The 19926-nt window shown below is 36.3% G+C and overlaps 1 long non-coding RNA gene across 10 annotated transcripts in view; it reads left to right on the forward strand.

Annotated features, from left to right (window-relative positions):
• Positions 1–5113: 5113 nt before the first annotated feature.
• Positions 5114–19926, forward strand: part of LOC143238642 (uncharacterized) — a 49586-nt gene continuing 34773 nt past the window's right edge. For 8 of the 10 annotated variants that reach the window (XR_013020684.1, XR_013020683.1, XR_013020687.1 and 5 more), the window contains exon 1: positions 17151–17325. This is a non-coding gene — a long non-coding RNA (uncharacterized LOC143238642). Of the gene's footprint in view, positions 5229–17150; positions 17326–19926 lie in introns of those variants that run through there. The other 2 variants (XR_013020693.1, XR_013020701.1) reach the window with 1 other exon arrangement.

Genomic DNA, 19926 nt, shown 5'->3' on the forward strand with positions numbered 1-19926 from the left:
TCAAGGTTATTTTCACAGATGGGTTGTTTGTTTCACAAAAGGGTTAACGTATTTTACGTAACCATACCAGCCGTTTTAAACAGTAACATGACGACTTCGAATTCTCTTCGATTTTTGTAAAAAAAATTAAAAATCACCAAAGTCTGATTAATATTTGGTAAAAAAAAACGTGTGCTGGAAATGAATAATATAAAATAATAATATAACATACATTCTAGAAAGTTGTCGAATTTCATCAGATGTTTGTTGAAAGTTTTCTTTAAAAAACAATCATTTTTTTTCTAGCTCGTTCTCCAAGTTTTTCTACCTTCTTCCCAATACTTTCGCCAAATTTGTTTTTACATTACCAACACATGGCCAGTTTTCAGTGTTCTTTTAAGCCTCAAGGATAACTAAAACTGAATAGTTTAATGTACGTATTTTCATTACGAAAAAAAAACCTCCGATTTTGCTTGGTGTTGGCCAAACAAATTCTTAAATTTGACAGCAGAATCTTGCTGAATGGGGCATGGACTTAGTTTGGCTTTTGAAATGTGCTAATATTAAGTTGTACAACGATGGATCCAGCTAGGTTACTAAAATACGACAATATTAAACACCATAAACACAGAACCTGGTTGTATTTATGAAGTACAACAATACCAAACATTACAACCATAGAGCCCAGCTGGATTTCTGAAGTACAACAATATTAAACACTATAACCTCAAGGTTATTGTTTAATATTGACCTCATATTCTAGTATATTGTACCAAGATTTTTTTCAATATAAACGGAGGTGTTATATTAAAGACATTAGTTCACTCGTTAAATTTTAAAATTCATATATGTATTCTTTACAATATGAACCAAAATATATATAAACACAAACTCGATATCTTGTGTCTACTATTTCAATAGTTGTAACGCAAGACTCTCCGATCTCCGGAGAAAGCTACGTTTCAACCATTGTATTAACCCTCTTGAGTCACAAACATGGACATTCGAATGAAAGCGGAAAAGGATCTTGTCGTTTGAAACGTGTACATGAGAACCACACTCAGTAGAACCCGAGTTGTTCGAAACGTCAAACCTCGTTACGAAAACGTAAGACGACCATCCTATCAAATAACACTTCACTGTTTTTATCTAAAATTCGGAAATTGCAGAAGTGAAAATACTCTTGAGTAGTTCAATTAGCATTCTTAATGACTGTAATAATAAAATACTAAAAGAAAAAGTTCGTGTACGACAGAATCTCTTAGCAAAGCAGTCACAGAAACAGAGATATTGAGCGTGGCTGATGTGACGTCACACTTAAGTGCGCGTGACTGCTCGCTACCATAGATACTGTGAAACCCCTCAACTCAGGTTCGCCGATGTTTTTGATAGCTTTATGGATTTCCATCACAGGCTGCTCTATTCAACGTTAACAAGCCAACATAGTAACAACGGCCCTCAGGGGACTTATTTTTATATACAATTGTATCCTAGATAATATATATATATATGTATTAATGACAGTCAAGGACACGAACACTTGCAGTTCAACTTGATAAACAAGAGTAAATGTATAATTTTTGAAGTGTTAACATCTTGTGTAAAGAACATATACACACACGCACACACAAGTATTACGGTACGAGATGTTACACAGTTTGTTTGCTGAAGTTTCAACATAGAGGAAAGGTTCTCCCCAGAAGTAAAATGTTTTTGATTAGAAACGTTCGTTACGCAATATGTTAACCGATTACTTTCTTATAAAGCTGACGTTATGATATATTTTCCAATTTAAATCTGATTTTTGTGTAACAACACGCATGCATGTCCATGAGCTCGACAAGCCCTGGTATTAGGGCCTTCTTCAGCACTGGATATAACAGATATATACAGTAGTGTGGATGACACATAAATAACTCTTTACGTTTACTCGTATGTTGTTAAAATTACTCATGACTCTGTGTTTGCTTGGACTCGTTAATTATCCTGAATGGTTAGCAAAGTTAATTTAAGCAAAGAATACCGACAACAAGAAGTAATTTTTGCACATCGAAGTGTTTTTAAAGTGCAACGAAGTGTGCTTACTACAGGGTGTTCGGAAAGTCACTGTGCACTTATATATTTATTAACAGACATGTTTCAATATAGAAAACAGGAGGCAACTATGAATGACAATTATAAACAATGTTGAAAGTGACTCCCGTTGGCATCAATACAGGCCTGGATCCTTCTTATTTTGTTTTTTAAACACCGCTATCAGTTACTGACTTGAAATAGACTGAATAGACATATGATTACAAAACTGCACAGTGACTTTCCGAACACTCTGTATTAGAAAATATATTTTAGGTCACCAGGTAAAATGTTATTACATGACATTTCGCCTTATAGGTTTATTATTTTACAATTAAATGTAAATTTAAAGTATTGAAACGTACTATTTAAACTAACTAGATTCCAGATTGATCAAACTAATGTAATTTATATTAAACTAGCCCAGTGAAAAATTGCATTCGTGTGAACGTATTTTTTAATATTCTCGGGAAAGGTATTTTAATTTAATAATCTAGCTCTCAGACGTAGGAATAGTTTACGGTTAAATGAATAATGCTAGCATTTCCTGATAGAACCAAAACAATTTAGGGTTTTCGGACCATCTTCTCATTGCTGGTAACCATAATCACTTCTTCAACAAAAGATAGCATCAGGATAGCTAATTGTACACCCCTGCTTAAAAGTTAGCTCTCACGAAAAACATTCCTTTGTTCAGCAGGGGCCAAGGGTGAAGGAGAGAGCCCTGTGGACATATTTCCACAGAGGTAGGTTCCAAGAAGCATTTCTAATGTCGTGCCAGAAGGACACTATTGTGTAGGTTACCACAAGTTCAGCCATGCCAACTCTCTCAACATGCAGGCATGACCTTATTTAGCTAAGCCTACACCTGCATAGAACTTTGACTACTTCTCACGGCTCTAGCTAGGAAAGGGCATCAAATGAAATAGCGTGTTCACGTTGTCTCTTTGAACTTTACTATGCATTAAAGAAAGATTTTTGTTACCGTGAAAACTGCTACATGAGCATTGTTTTAAAATTATATAGATGATAGAGAGCTAAGATACTCTTGCTATCTGTTTAGGTACTCCCATACAATGAAGAAAGGTATTTTGCTACCAGGTAAATTGCAGCCTGCTATCTATCCGTTTATGAAATGAACCATTCATCTGTGCCAATGAAAATATGCCAGTGAATATTCACACTCTTACTTTTATGGCATTACTTACGCATGTCTTATTGACACCCTGACGTTTCGGTAAGTAATCATCAAAAACGTAAGCTTTTATGGTGCTAGCGTGGTGAGCGTTTCTTTGAATTGCTTATTCTTGAGCACGAAGCTACTTATTACGCATGCGTTTTCTATTCTGAAGCCAGAAGCAAAGACATATAAGGAGTAGAAAAATGTCGTCTACACCCCACCATTATTTTCTTAAAACTCTCAAGTAGCAGACATGATACAAAGTACAACACTCATCAAGTACGTCGAAAATACTGTTACCCAAACTATGGATGCAAGTCTCACTTCCCCTTTCTTCGCTGCAAAATATCGTCTCGCACTTCGGGGTCGTATGACGATGAAATTCCATTATTCAGTCGAGCGAACAAGATAACTCAGTGATTGGCCATGGATATTATTGATTAGTTGCCTTAATTCTGGGCCCAGCAGGGCCAGGTGGTTAAGGTACTCGACTCCAAATCCAAGGGTCGCGTGTTCGAATTCCCATCATACCAAACATGCTCGCCCTTTCAGCCATGGGGGTATTATAATATGACGGTCAATCCTACTATTCGTTAGTAAAAGAGAAGCCAAAGAATTGGCGGTGGGTGGTGATGACTAGCTGCCTTACCACTAGTCTTATACTGCAAAATTAGGGACGGCTAGCGCAGATAACCCTCGTGTAGCTTTGCGCAAAATTAAAAAAAACACAAACAAACAAACAGCTTTGTGCGAAAATTCTAAAACTGGTAAAGAAACGTAAAGGTATATGCATTTTGAGGGGGGGGGTCGTGAAAAGAAATATTCTTATTCTGCAATTTCACATTATATGTACGTTATCCAAAATGTAAAACGCTGTAAACGTATTTTATTTTCATGTAAATCTTACTAAAAACACTTCGTTTAAGAAATTTGCTTTTTTTAAATATCGCCGTATAATCTTTCATCTTCATAGATGTAAGTAGGAAAACTGATAACGTTACATCACGAATGAAGTTTAAACAGCAAATACACGATCATACCTACCGTGTAATTTACTGAACATGGTGGTTTTATCACCGTAATTCATAAGTTTTCGGTTTTATTTCTAATACTTACGTATCAATACGAATAACATTTAGCTAAAGGAAGGCATGAAAGAAACAAAAGCGGCGGCAAACAATGCATTTCCCAGATAAAATCGTCCTTGACTTAAGGGTGTGTCTTTAACTGTCATTGATTTGACAGATTCTACCTCATGTTGCTTGTTTTAAAAGGCACGTGATAATCTGGGCGTACCTCCGGGGCTAACGACTTAAGCTGGGAAAGCTAGATTCAAAGTTTTTTGGTTTTTTTTATAACAATTTTTGAAAGAGGGCGCTATCGGTAAGCTGTTATCAGCACGAACGTTTTCTAAGGTTTCTGCTTTCCTTAATTCTCGTGTCTTCGGGGCCTTCTCCCAGTTTTACAAAATAAAACGAACAGATTAAACTTATTTTTTTTAGCTTCATTGTTATGTTATTTTATTTTATTTTTGTATCTAGACGGTCGTTATATGGCAGAAAAAAGTTATCTTTACTTATGGAAAAAAATCTGATCGCACGTAGATCGAGTTGACGTTTCTGTTTTTGAGCATCTAAAATTCGCCCCTTGAATAGTGAATTTTACACGTTACGAATGTAATAGAGACTTGTTTAAATGAACCTATTTAGTTCAACATCTTTAGTGGGTTAAAAATCATACTAATTTTAGAAACATTTTTTTTGCTACTTACGTTCATTCAAATTTTAAACTGACATCTAATCTACAAGTCGGCAAAACGTATCAAACACGTGAGCGCTATTTATTCTCTAGAGCAATAGAGCGTACAGTTGCTATGCGACTCGAATGCCAGCAGAATAAAGCTAGAAAATTAGGTAAACTTCAGCAGCTTGCCTCGAGGAGACAAACATAAAGTTCCGAGTGGCAAAGGCGGTAAATTATTTTCATTCATCTACAGGTAATGGTAGATTTGATTTGAGTAGATAAAAGTAGAATTCATTCATTTCTTTGTAAAATTTTGAGGGGAAAAATTTAAATTTCGATAGTACTGGCTAACCTTTGTTTTCAAACTGCACAAATGATTTTGAAGACTACATATTTTGAGTATAACAGCTTGTTGGCATAAGTATTGAATATAGATATAAACATATATAACACATTGGGATTATGAATTTCAAGAATAAAATTATTATTTTCATAATAATTTGTATATCTTTATGAAAATAGCTGACTAGTTCAAAATTTCTCATGCTATTTTAGCCAGTTATATGGATACTTTTGGCTAATACAATAAAAGTACATCACGTTAAATTCTGTACCAGTTAGTTCATCTGTGTAGTAAGATCAGTTATTGTGGGTTCTGTACTGTAAGCGATACCAGACTCAGTCAAAGTAATAATTCCAAATACATAAGAAAGGTGCAGCCAATAAATGTAATACTAACGAATGAATTTTGTTTTGGAATATTTCACTCAAAGTAATGTTTATTATAATATTAGAAAGTATAACTGTTATGGCTATCATACTACAAAGGAACTCTTGCTTATATGATACTGTAAAAACGTATTTTATTACGCGACGCGTAGCCTACAACTTCGCGAAACTGTTATTCTCTATGCACGTAGACTTGGGATAGGGATCACGATTTTTCCCGTTTCGCCTCCATTTCCCGTCACAGAGAACTTTATTTTTCTCCATTCTCAGTGTGCAGATATGACATCATAGATACGTCACACGCGAATATAATGCACCTTCGCCACGAGAAGTCGGCTAGTATTTCTAATTGCAGTCGTACACTCGTGATGTCAATAATTACAGATTCACGATTTCTTGTCGATATTTCGGTTGCACTGTATCAGTACCGACATCGACTCCGGTGCACCAGATAATCAAGTTCCTTTGTTGTTAAACGCAAAGCTACACAATGGGCTGGCTATCGAAATTCAATTTTTTAGCATTATACGCCCCTAAGACATACCGCTGAGCCATCAGGGGCAGTCGCATTCCAATAACGTTTCTTGTTAGATATGTTTAACCTATATGTAACCATAGCGCATCCAGTCTAACCATAACCATAACGTGAGGAATTAACCACCAATAATGGACTTATTTATAACTACAAAAAGAACGTGATACCCTCAGTTATATTTATGAATATAGGATAGTTAATTAATTGACTAATGTATTATTTCAGTATAATCACTTATTTGTAATTAGTGACATAGTTTTTGGATTTTAGGATAAGTGACTAAGCCATTATTTCAGTATGTATCACAAGTTTTCAAGCTAAACTGAGACAGTTTATGTATAGAACAGTAAACTGTCTTGTTCGATTCCAAAAACATGATTCATCCAAGTTTGTTTTTGTTTTTTTTTCTAAATTCACGCGAAGCTACAGGAGGGATATCTGCGCTAGCCGTCCCTAATTTAGCACAGGGAAGGCAGCTGGTCATCACCACCTACTGCCAACTCTTGGGCTACTCTTTTGCCAAGGAATAGTGGAATTCACCGTCACATTATAACGCCCCCACGGCTGAAAGGGCGAACATGTTTGGTGTGACGGGGATTCGAACCCGCGACCCTCGGATTGCGAGTCAATTGCCATGACCACCTGGCCATGCCGGGGCCTAGTCAGCTACGATTATACCGAATTACTTTTCACTATTACCTCAGGTTTTCAAAATTTCAATACTAATCAACAAAGAAAACGTCAATTTTACATAATTCCCTGGGAATCCATGATGCAAATTAAGATTCTTTTTTATTTAATTATTTTATCGTGTTGCATTCGATGTTGTATTACTCTTCTTGACCTTATGTGTTTATTTTCTCTTCATATACGAACAAGACATGACTGAATAAGTATACATTAACGAACTTCCCAATCACATTAACAGGTTGGCCCGGCATGGCCAGGTGGTTAAGACGATCTATTCGTAATCTAAGGTTTGCGGGTTCGAATCCCCCTGTCACCAAAAATGCTCGCCCTTTCAGTCATGGGGGCGTTATAATGTTACAATTAATCCCACTATTCGTTGGTAAAAGAGTAGCCCGAGAGTTGGCGATGGGATGTGATGACTAGTTGCCTTCCCTCTAGTCTTACACTGCTAAATTATGGACGGCTAGCGCAGACAGCCCTCGTGTGGCTTTGCGTGAAATTCAAAAACAAACACTTCAACAGTCTTCAATAAGATGAAACAAAATACGTTTTAGTCAACTATGAATGAGGATTAACTGGACTTCTTGAGAACTGCTACCGATCCTAGTGATATTTTAAATGTCTTGAGAGGTATTGCTTCCTCACGAGAATAAATCTCCCCTTGCCCCGAGATCAGGTGGAAATGTGTTTTTAGTAGTGCATAATTGTTGTCTTAATAAAGTTCAGTAACGTATATTTCACTTACCTAGTATTTGGAAAATTACGTTGCTGTTTTGAACATATGAGCGTAAACTTATATAAATAAGTAACCTACTTGGTTTCTTTACTGATTCTTGTATATTTATTTAGTAGTGTATGTTACAAATTAAAAACACGTTCAATCGTCATTCATGAGATTCAGAGTCGATCGAACTGAACACCTCTTTCGATTTGCTTAAAACACAATTTGAGTGCGAGGCGGTGAGAGCACTCGACTCGTAATTTGTGGGTTGCTGGTTCGAATCCCGTCACACCAAACATGCACTTTCAGCCTTGGGGACGTTATAATGTAACAGTCAATCCTACTATTTGTTGATAAACGGGTTGCCCAAGAGTTGGCGTGGGTGGTGATCATTAGTTACCATTCCTCTAGTCTTTCACTGCTACATTAGACACAACAAGCAAAGACAGCCTTATTGTAGCTTTTCACGATTTTTAGACAAAATTGAATTGTTTTGTTTGTTTGTTTGTTTTGGAATTTCGCACAAAGCTACTCGAGGGCTATCTATGCTAGCCGTCCCTAATTTAGCAGTGTAAGACTAGAGGGAAGGCAGCTAGTCATCACCACCCACCGCCAACTCTTGGGCTACTCTTTTACCAACGAATAGTGGGATTGACCGTCACATTATACACCCCCACGGCTGAGAGGGCGAGCATATTTAGCGCGACGCGGGCGCGAACCCGCGACCCTCGGATTACGAGTCGCACGCCTTACGCGCTTGGCCATGCCAGGCCAACAAAATTGAAAGACGTGGAGGTTGTGACTACAGTTTTCGTTACCTTTATTGAATTCCGCAGTTCTTTGTTATGTAAAAAAAACTTCTAGTGTTGTGATTAAACTTTTATGTATATATTTATCTTATTTTTTCTTGTCTTACATTCCGTAAGTGTTTCTGCACCATTGGATACAACAATATGTGGTTCTTAAAGTCAAGTTTACAAGTGTTTCATACCAGAAGGACTCAAATGACAACTCGCTAGTGTATTATTGCTGATTTATAACAAAGTAGGCGTTGGTACTAGGGGTGACAGGTCTAAATCTGGGATGGGCTAAGCTCATCCGTGTATTAAAATTCGATAGGGCAATTATGGAAAATTACTTCCATTCGAAATACATAATTCCCAACCTCTTCCCCCTTCCCTTATAAAGGATTTGCATATTCTTCCCTCGACCGTTTCACCAACCTCCATATGTCAAAATCTATTCCTACGAAATGCATTTTTTTTTTTACTTTTTTTTTATCGCTGTCAAGACAACGAGCAGCGAGCGGCCTTCCTAATCCCTGCTTGCCTCAAAAATAACGTTGAGGTTCGGTTGTACAACACGTGAAACAGATTAGTTAATTACAAATTAGGCAATTGGAACTGCCCCCCTTCTAGTGGTTCAGCAGTAAATCTGTGGAATTATACGCTAAAAATCGGGTTTCGATACCAGCAGAGCACAAATAGCTAACTGAGCAGCATTGTGTTCGACAGTACATGAACAAATAATTATGGGTATTTTTGTTCCTTTTTTAAATGAAAAGTTAGACAAAACATTATTTGTGGTTATTGTCTTAACTGTGGGCCACTAAATAACTCTTTTAGATATTTAGAACCAGAATATAGAATTTAGTTTACCTAAACTATCTAAGTGCTAACATAACGGAAACAGTTAGCGAAAACATTATTTTTATTTTTTAAGCATAGAACAAAAAAGACAAACATTTTTTATGTTAACAGAAATGCTAACGCCGACAACACACTTGTATTGACCTACAAGATATGTGGTGTTTATTTATTTATTTATTTGATAGTTTATCTATTCTTCTAACTCTGTCGTAAGTTGCAAATTTATGTAATTTTCGTTAATCGATTATAGTAATTTAGTTTCGAAATATTAACATCTCACTTTGCGGATTATTCGAGTAAGCATGTGGTAAATGAATAATTGCGCTTAACTGTTTACATGCTGTGAGGTCGTAAAAGAGAGAAAAATTAAAACCCAAAGGTGAACACAAAAGTAGTCTTGCTTTTGTAATCATGCCAAAATAATTTCGAGTTTAAGCATTTTTTTCTAAGGGAAACAACTGTTTTCATATAAGATATCAGTCTCTTCTGACTTATATATCTGTGTCTTTTTTTCTTTCATTTCCTTTGGTATTTATTGTAATATGAATAAATATTAGGAATGAAAGCAAGACCAATAAAGACCCTTCTATTCTCTCTGAAAACAAAACCAATAAAGGTCCTTTCCTCCCTCTCTGAAAACAATACCAATAAAGACCCTTTCCAACCTATCTGAAAACAAGGTCAATAAAAACTCTCTCCTTCCTCTCCAAATACAAGACCAATAAAGACCCTTCCATCCTCTCTGAAAATAAAACCAATAAAGACCCTTCCATTCCCTCTGAAAACAATACCAATAAAGACCCTTCCCCGTCTCTCTGAAAACAAAACCAATAAAGACCATTCTCCATCCCTCTGAAAACAAGACCAATAAAAACTCTTCCCTCGCTATCTGAGAACAAGACAAATAAAGACCCTTCTCTCCAGGTATTACTTATACAACTGAATCGTATTACTGAGAAATTTCATTGGAAGTGGAAGCGAATGTTTTCCGAGAAATGTTGAAGTAACAAATTAAAAAGATACTGTTATATCCATGCTGACAAGGTTTGATTATACAACCCAAAGACAAATGCAGGTAAGTTCGTCAACAATGAATTGACGTTTGTAATAGATAACTTTTGAATGTCTTGTAGACAAATTGCCATTAATTGTTGCGTTGTTTCTTGTTTATTAGGGCGCACAATGTTCAAGTGTTCTTATCTTTGCCATAACTCACTACATATAAATTTATTCTAAATATCTGTAAGTTCGTAAAAAAAAAAAACTTATAAAATTCCATATTTTTAACATCATTATTACTTTACACAAAAATTACACGTCTTCACGGTACGTACAAACTGACAGTTATATCTTGCTGCAAAAAAATTATTTGTGGTTAAAATTGACTAAAAATACGAAACAAAACAGAAGCAAAAAAACAAAACCAATGCCGATAACAGTCATGTTCACCTATCACACAATCTCTTATAATTGTTGTGATGTTTCATTATTGTGACTTCTAGTCTTCCATGTCTAAAAAAATTATCAAATTCAAATCCTAAAGGTTTTTTGTTGAATTATATCCTTTATTTCTTGTGAAACAAGTTACCACACACATAGAAAACAGTACCTAATTTTTTTTTCTTGAGGTAGTTTTTAGCTTATGCTCGCAAATAACCCGTTTTGTCAACGTAGCTTTCAAGGTTTTAGAAATAGCTGCTTAATTAATTAGGAAATAAGAAAAGACGCCACGTGCTAATATTATATCTCCTGTTTTAATTTTAAACTCAAAGCTAAGAAAAGATATAAAGAAACAAAGTGGCTGACAAGGAAAGGTACTGGTGGGAGGGAAAGTTCAGAGAGTCGTGAATGAAAAATGAACTTTCCTGTTTAGTTTGTTGAGCTGGCAGTTAGCCTACTGTTATCAATTTCTAAAAGCCACAAACACAAAATTAGTCATTACCCGTCTTTGTCATCACACCTCTCACCCACTGCGGGCCCCCACTTCCTCTTACTTTTGTGAATCACTGGCGTTCGTCAGTGCCAGTTTATTGCGTACGCGCGACTGACTCCAAAGAACTGACGAGGCAAGATGACACGATAACATTTATCTCACCAAATTATTTATGTATTATACCAGAGTAAGTTTTAGAAAAGAAAAGAAAAACTCAGTTTTTACTATAACTAAAGAAATAAGGAATTTTAAAACTTAATTTGTGTGAAGGTTTGCAATAAAAACATGGGATGAAAAGAAAAACATATTCATATATATATATATAACAACAATTATTATAACCTTATTTTTTCTTTATTTTCTCGTTATTTAAGTAAAGAAAAATCCGGATATTTCTTTGGTGTTATTGATAACTATTGCTCATCTCTATCTTTGCGTATGTGTTACACATTAGTAGCCTTAATAATGATTATTGTGGATTAACTTGAATTATATTACTATACGTAAGACAAATATAAATTCCAATTGAAGAATAAACGTGCCACACAAAAAAAAAAACACGTCTCTTTAGTCTATTACACATAAGTCCAAGTTATTAAAGTATTGAGTAAGCTTATTCATACGGATTTCAAAGCTTCTGCACTGTTATACATCACGTTTTGTAATCAGTATAAATACTTTTTCAACAATATAGCTTCACATCTGAAGCGGTGTTTTATTGTTCCTACTGTGATTTCATCTAAACCGTATACACTGCGTTAATGATTTTGGATGAATCTCTTTCATCTGAAGTAAACAAAACATAATTTAGAGAGTACAATGTAGATTCTATTTAAGTCCACTTCTATCCATTGTCACTGATTTCGGGCAATGTCATTTCAATGTAAGCAAATAATTCACCAATGTACAAAATAAAGGGAAATCTCTCTATCTGCGCATAACCTTTTCTAATTTTGAACTATTTGTTTTTGAATTTCACGCAAAGCTACACGAGGGCTATCTGCGTTAGCCATCCCTAATTTAGCAGTGTAAGACTAAAGGGAAGGCAGCTAGTCATCACCACCCACCGCCAATTCTTGGGCTACTCTTTTACCAATGAACAGTTGGATTGACCATCACATTATAACGCCCTCACGACTGAAAGGGCGAGCATATTTGATGCGACGGGGATTCGAACCCGCGACCCTCAGATTACGAGTAAAATGCCTTAACCCACCTGCCCATGCCGGGCCTATTTTGAACTGATAGACAAGAGAGTAGACAACAGCGCTTCAATAGCTCGAAGGTGTGGAAAGCGCATTTTTTACGGTAAAGGGAGGCTAGCCATAAATCTTCAGATTAACAGTCCGAGTGTGTTAATCATTTTTCCCAGGCCGAACAGCGTTAAATCTGTGAACTTATAGCGCTTGAAACAGGGTTTCGATAATCATGAGGCACAGCATAGATAGCTTATTGTGTAGCTATAGTTTTATATCCAGTAAAACTTCACCAATATACAACATAAACTGGGACTTTGATTCTTCTAATTTGTAGTCGTAGCACCAAGGTCGGATTAAAGGTTTTATCGGCCCTAGGCTGTTCAACATATAGAAGCCCCCTCGAGACAGAACCTCTACGTTTAATATGTTTATAGTCATAGTTTAATGTCCTTAATCAATGTGAGGCCCTGAGCTTCAGCTTAATAAATCCATGCCTTAATCCGGGGTTGCGTAACACAACAAAAGGTTTGCTAATTATTTTGAACTACAATTTCAGAATAAATTTGACACAAACCACTCACACCTGTCTTAAATGGGAATAAAAAAGTTAAACTGCCTTAGAACTCTATCCAAAAACAATAAACACATACACATTATAATGCCTTAAAACCATTTTAAAAAACAAATAAGAGTGGTTGCACTGAAATTTTAATACACATATACTCCAAGTTCAAGTACTTACCCAAATACCTCCCAGTTGCACAGAGATGAATCTACGGAATTGTAACGCAAAAAAAACACACCAAGGGTTTCAATACCCTTGGCAGGCACAACACAGACAGCCCATTATATAGTTATTTGCTAAACAACAACACAAGCAAATGACACCTAGCACCACTTTGTACCATCGAGGAAGAGGGTACCACGTACGAATGCTGACAACCCTTGCATTTGCCACTGCAACCACAAGCATCAGCTGTATTATCCAATCGTTTCTCCTTCGTAAGATTCTTCCATGAACCTTATTTATTGAACTCGAAGCACTTTGTTATTTGCTTTATACCGCTTTTTTTCTTTTATTTCGCTAGACTTCTCCATCAACATATATCAAACACATATCTTTTTTTGCTTACTACTTTTACTCCGCACAAATAAATAGGAATCTTCTGTGGATTATAAGTATATATATATATATATATATAGATGCTTGTTTGTTTGTTTTTGAATTCTTCGCAGAGCTACACGAGGGCTATCTGCGCAAGCCGTCCCTAATTTAGCAGTGTAAGACTAGAGGGAAGACAGCTACTCTTCACTACCCACCGCCAACTCTTGGGCTACTCTTTTACCAACGAATATATATAGATATCTACAAGTGTATACATTTATCTGTGTACCTATTGGGAATAGATTAAAATTGAATAGTGCAAAGCTACTTTTTACTTCTGTGTTTCTCACGTGGTTATTCATACGTGTGTATCTATGTCCCCCATATATTCAGAGGCAAATTTGCAGATTTACACCATTAAAATCCTGAGTTCGATACTTGTGGTATATGGAGTGCAGATAAAAACCAACAACAGTCAGTCCAGTTTAGACTTGACTAACGTTATTGGGAGTAGGGTGGCAGAATATATGCTGAACTTTCTTAATAAAGATTTTATTGTTCTTATCGTATACTCTATTGGTATATGTGAAACTATTATGAACTTAACACAGATTTTTAAACGGGGTAGGTAATTAGTTTGTTTGTTTGTTTGTTTGTTTTGTTTTTGAATTTCGCGCAAAGCTACTCAAGGGCTATCTGCGCTAGCCGTCCCTAATTTAGCAGTGTAAGACTAGAGGGAAGGCAGCCAGTCATCACCACCCACCACCAACTCTTGGGCTACTCTTTTACCAATGAATAGTGGGATTGACAGTCACATTATAACGCCCCCACGGCTGAAAGGGCGAACATTTTTGGTGCGACGGGGATGGGTGGCAAATAAAGAAACTAAATTGTGTTTTATCGAAACCAGAGGAATCCTTTCGAAAGAACTTTTCCAAGCAGCTGTTGATGGCCTCATCTAGTGGAATGTTTGCGGATAAAGAAGCTACATTCAAGTGAGCCATAAAGCATTTATTACTAGGACGTAGAAACATATATATATATATATATATATACTTTAATTTGTAAGTTCATTAAATTTTAATGACTTGGAAATAGGTACAGGGGTTCTTGGCTGCTTTGTAAATGTGCGTTCCGATCACGTAATGAACGATTCTATTCATGGATCTTTTATGTTTAAAAATATTTTGTTTTTATCGTTACGCTTTAAAAACTATATTTTAATTAAAACCAGTGTTGATCTGCTGTATTCCATTATCTCCTTACTATCTTGATGCTCATCCAATGGATATGCAAGATAAAAATGATCAGTTCTTCTTCATTGTACTTTCATGTATAATTTGGTTCCGACTCTTTTTGTCTCTCTATAGCAATCTATGAAGATTTATGGAAGCAAACACATTAGCATTACAGAACATGTCCTGTAATTCGCAGGACTTCAACATTTGCAATGACTTTTCGAGAAAACATGAACTTACAGCTACACTAATTATTATGACTAATAATAGTTATACAACGTTTTTTTTTATATTACATAATCTATACTATTTTACTCATCCGCAAAAAAAAAAACAAAAAACGTGACTGGAACGTGTGGGCATATTTTGCCAATCACCGATCTTTGTGTTCGTGGTTTCTCACGTCTTGTTTGTTTGTTTTTGAATTTCGCGCAAAGCTACTCGAGGGCTATCTGCGCTAGCTCTCTCTAACTTAGCAGTGTAAGACTAGAGGGAAGGCAGCTAGTCATCACCACCCGTCGCCAACTTTTGAGCTACACTTTTACCAACGAATAGTGGGATTGCCCTTCACATTATAACGCCCCCACGACTGAAAGGGCGAGCATTTTTGGTGCGACAGGGATTCGAACCCACGATCCTCAGATTACGAGTCGAATGCCTTAACCCACCTGGTCTTGCCGGGCCGCTTTCTTACGTCTTACAAGATGCGATATTTTGCTTACTCAAGCAAGGACACGACTTGTTGCAGGTCACTTTCTAGATGGTTCTGGACTCCCCAAGTTGATTCATATTTTTTTGTTTTACAAAGCCTGGAAAGTCCTCTATCTAAACATATCTTTGACTTATATGAATATTTAGCAGCGGGAAGAGATATTAAATACAATTCTCAAATCATAGCTTTGTGTGCAATTCTGTAGCAAGTTTCTTTAAGTATGTATTTGATGTTATTACTGTTCTTAATACTGATGTTGCTTTTTCTCCGTAGTTGTTTGGACTAACATGTCTTTCTGGTTCAGTTTTTGTTGTTCTTGTTCTTTCAATCATCTCGTTCTATTTCGTCACTTCTCATATTATATCATCCTGTCAGTGATTACTTTAAGTACACGTTGTTATCTATTAATTTTTTAAAGCCCAACTTTTCCTTTTTAGTGCCAATGCGGCTTTGACTCCCTAAATCGGTTCCACTGGAAACCATAATAATGCTATCAGGTTCTTTATAATCCTCATTAATAAACCCTAAGAGATCAAAATACGTGACTTATTGAAAAACTATCGCACACTGTTTAACCAAAGAATAACTAACCTTTTTGGCAATATGCCAGTTGTACTGGCTTTATTAAAAGCTGCGTTTAAATCAAAGTTTCAATGAGTGTTAACAACAAAGATCATGGTTTTAGACATATATACATATATTATAGTCCAGCAAGAGAAACAGCGGTAAATTTACGAACCTAAAACGCTAAAATGTCAGGTTCAATTCCCCGTGATAGCCGGAGCAGATAGCTCAATGTAGTTTTGTTCTAAAATCTACGAACTAAATGAACACTGTATGTGATCTGGAAATGTAGTGACATTAATGTAAAGTCACTGTCCCTTTGTAAGAAGCAAGATAAAAATTTGTCCTACGTATTTACTACGTCTTGCCCACCAGTGGCACAGCGCTAACTTTGCGGATTCACACCGCTAGCCCATTGTGTAGCTTTATACCTAATTGCAAACAATCAATACCACATATTTTCATATTAATTTTATTTTAACTGTTTGAGCTCAAATCACACAAACACTTGTTGTCTGGCTTTTTATGTACCAGCCTGGCACGGCTAGGTGGTGAAGGCACGGGACTCGTAATCTGAGGGTCGCGGGTTCGAATCCCCGTCACACCAAACATGCTCGCCCTTTAAGTCGAGGGTGCGTTATAATATCTCGATCAATCCCACTATTCGTTGGTAAAAGCATAGCCCAAGAGTTGACGGTGGGTGGTGATGACCAGCAGCTGCCTTCCCTCTAGTGTTACACTGCAAAATCAGGAACGGCTAATGCAGATAACCCTCGAGTAGCTTTGAGCGAAATTCCAAACAAACAAAATTCTATGTGCTAAGTAATAAAAAACAAAATAATCACCTTCGTATTGGAAAAACAAACAAACAAAAACATCCACAGAAAAAGGCACTTGTCAGAAATACTCAACTGTTTGGCTTCTCTATTTATAAATACTTACACGTACATAAAGTTAAGTGACTGCGTGCCAAAGCAAAATACTATGTATAATAAACGTGTTATTTCAAAATACCACACCATTTGCTTTTTTTTCCTTCGGTTAACTCTGTAGACTTCGTGATAGTCACTGTCACTGGACCTGATAAACCTGTCTATAAGTCGTGCCTGAACCACAACAAACGCAATTAGTTTAACCTTAGCACAAAGAAATCTTATCTGTAATCAGTGATTTTTTTAATCCATAGTAAATCTTGCTGTCATTATAGTTTATTATTAAGGATTAAACGTGACAAAATAAAAACCAGAACCTAACGAATGACACTATTGCGGATATGTAAGTACTTTTTTCATCTTTTTATAGAGTTCCTTATATCTTGTGGTTATTAAATGCTTTTCCCGTATGCGATAAGAAAGTTAATTAGAAATAATCCACGAGACGTGTAAATGGAACATTTTCCCTCTCAGCCCAGAAAACCATTCACTACTTACATTTTCGTATAGGTTTTAATGAATGATTACAACAAACGAGCCCGTTTTATGTTGAGGATTTCTGTTTCCTAATTGATGGGGCTGGTAGTGGCTTAGTGGTTTGTGTGCCTGCAAAACTCTCTCCCTGCACTTTGAGGACATAAGTACGCTATAAGAGTGGTTAATAATCAAATCTAGTTTTCAAACAAAAGCAGCACAATAAGTGGTGGTGGGTGCTTTGACTATTTTCCTTCCCTGTAGTCTGTAATTTTAGACCCCCAATGATACAGTGGTATGTCTGCGGACTTACACTACTAGAAACCGGGTTTCAATATCCGTGGTGGGTCAGCCCTTTGCATAGCTTTTTACTTAATAACCAGCAACAAACCCCTGTAAGTTCAAAATTAGAGATGGTTATGTGCAGGTAGCCGCTGCGTAGATTTGTGCGAAAAAACAACAATATAACTGCCGCGTTTTTAATCAACTTAAAATTTACTAGGCTATATTGTTTGTCATTAAGCCCAAAGCTAAACAACTGGCTTTCTGCGCTACTGTGTCCACTGCTATTATCTAAATCCACATTTTAACGTTATAAGTCCTCAGACTTACCCTTGAGCCACAGGGGGGGGGGCGATATAGTTAAAGGAAAGTTGGAAAGTAGCATTTAATTTTCCTTTTTTTAAAGATTTAAAATACTATGTCTGGAAAGTTTACTTTGAGCGCAGAGCAACACAATGGGCTATCTGCGCTCTGCACAGTAGTTAGAACTCCAGATTTTAGCATTATTTTAAGACCAACAATTATCGCTGACCCATCAGAGGTAGATAACATATATTTAGCAAGCATTGTTTATTCAGTCAGTAACACTTCATACATGTTACCAAATATATTATATTATTTACTTCAACTTTTACTTTTGTTTAAAAGTAAAGTTTGTTGTTTGAGCATTGATATACACGACTCTGGAAAACAAAGGATGTCTAAGAATTGGTTAACATCCTTACATAAAATTATTTTATTTGTTTATAAGCACCATCATTATACAAAGGCTTAGTGGTCAAGACGTTTGACTCGCAGTCTGCAGGTCACGAATTCGATTCCCACTCACCGAACATGCTAGCCTTTTCAGCCATGTGAACGTTATAAAGTACCGGACAATTTCACTATTTGTTGATAAACCAGTACCCTACGAGATGGCGGCAGGTGGTGGTGAATAACTGCTTTCCTTCTAGTCTTTCATAGCTGAATAAATTAGAAACGGCTAACTCAAATAGCCCTGGTGTAGCTTTGTGCGAAATTCAACATAAACAAAACCATTGTTCAGAATTGTCCCAAGCACTAGAAAAACGAATTGATATCGTTTTGATGTGTAATGGACCGATGAAAAGAAGGTTTGAGATGTGGAATCCCTTACTGTACAGTATCAAAAGTAATTTATCAGTAAAACTTGGTTTTGCGGGAAATAACAAGCCCTATAGTTCTGACCTAAACTGTTGTTTAACTTCTTTTAACTATACATCAAAACAAGCATGCTGCCTGTACTGAAAACAAACTTTTATTAGTTTTCTTCCTGGGAAGCCTTTTTATCTTATCACTTTCCTCCGAGAAAAATTACCTTCATTTGTAGACTTGAAATACAACGGTTCAAATAACGTTTAAGAGGACTTCCGAAAACTGCCATACAACTAACTCACCTACGAATAAACTTGCTTACAAGATTTCGTTCAAAAACGTAATAACTCTCGTTGTTTAACTGGTACCGAACTCAATCAATAGTCACTGTACTCGTTGTTTCACTGTTTCTCGCGTTTATATTATATTCGTTTTCTCAATATTACACGAACTTTTTAGATCATAAATTCATCATCATTACGTAACGACGAGCTCCCTTTAGCAAACAAACATATAAATTAAAATATAGCTTACAACAGTATTATATTTTTTTGTTTCAACACAATTTTTTTAAACATTGAAAGAGAGCTAAACTGTAAATATTTATCCTACCAGTATTTGGTTTGTTTTTGAATTTCGCGCAAAGCAACTCAAGGACTATCTGCGCTAGCCATCTCTAATTTAGCAGCGTAAGACTAGCGGGAAGGCAGCTAGTCACCACCCCCCGCCAACTCTTGGGCTACTTTTTTACTAATGAATAGTGGGATTGACCGAACTTTATAACGCCCCCACGGCTGAAAGGGCGAGCATGTTTTGTGCGACCGGGATTCGAACCCGCGACCCTCGGATTACGAGTCGAACGCCTTAACCCACCTGGCCATGCCGGGCCCCAGGATTTGATATCGTATCATTTCAGAAATATTTCTGGAGAATAAAATTTCGATTCACATAGAATTTGTTCTAAATTATACAATCTATTGAATATCAGTGTAAGGACAGACAAGTTATGTAGCGAAATACATTGTAAATATTTTTTATCGTAATCATTTGATTCCAGATCCACGTGAACATTTTT

This window comes from Tachypleus tridentatus, chromosome 13, assembly GCF_004210375.1.
Source record: "Tachypleus tridentatus isolate NWPU-2018 chromosome 13, ASM421037v1, whole genome shotgun sequence".
NCBI classification, from domain to species: Eukaryota; Metazoa; Arthropoda; class Merostomata; order Xiphosura; family Limulidae; genus Tachypleus; species Tachypleus tridentatus.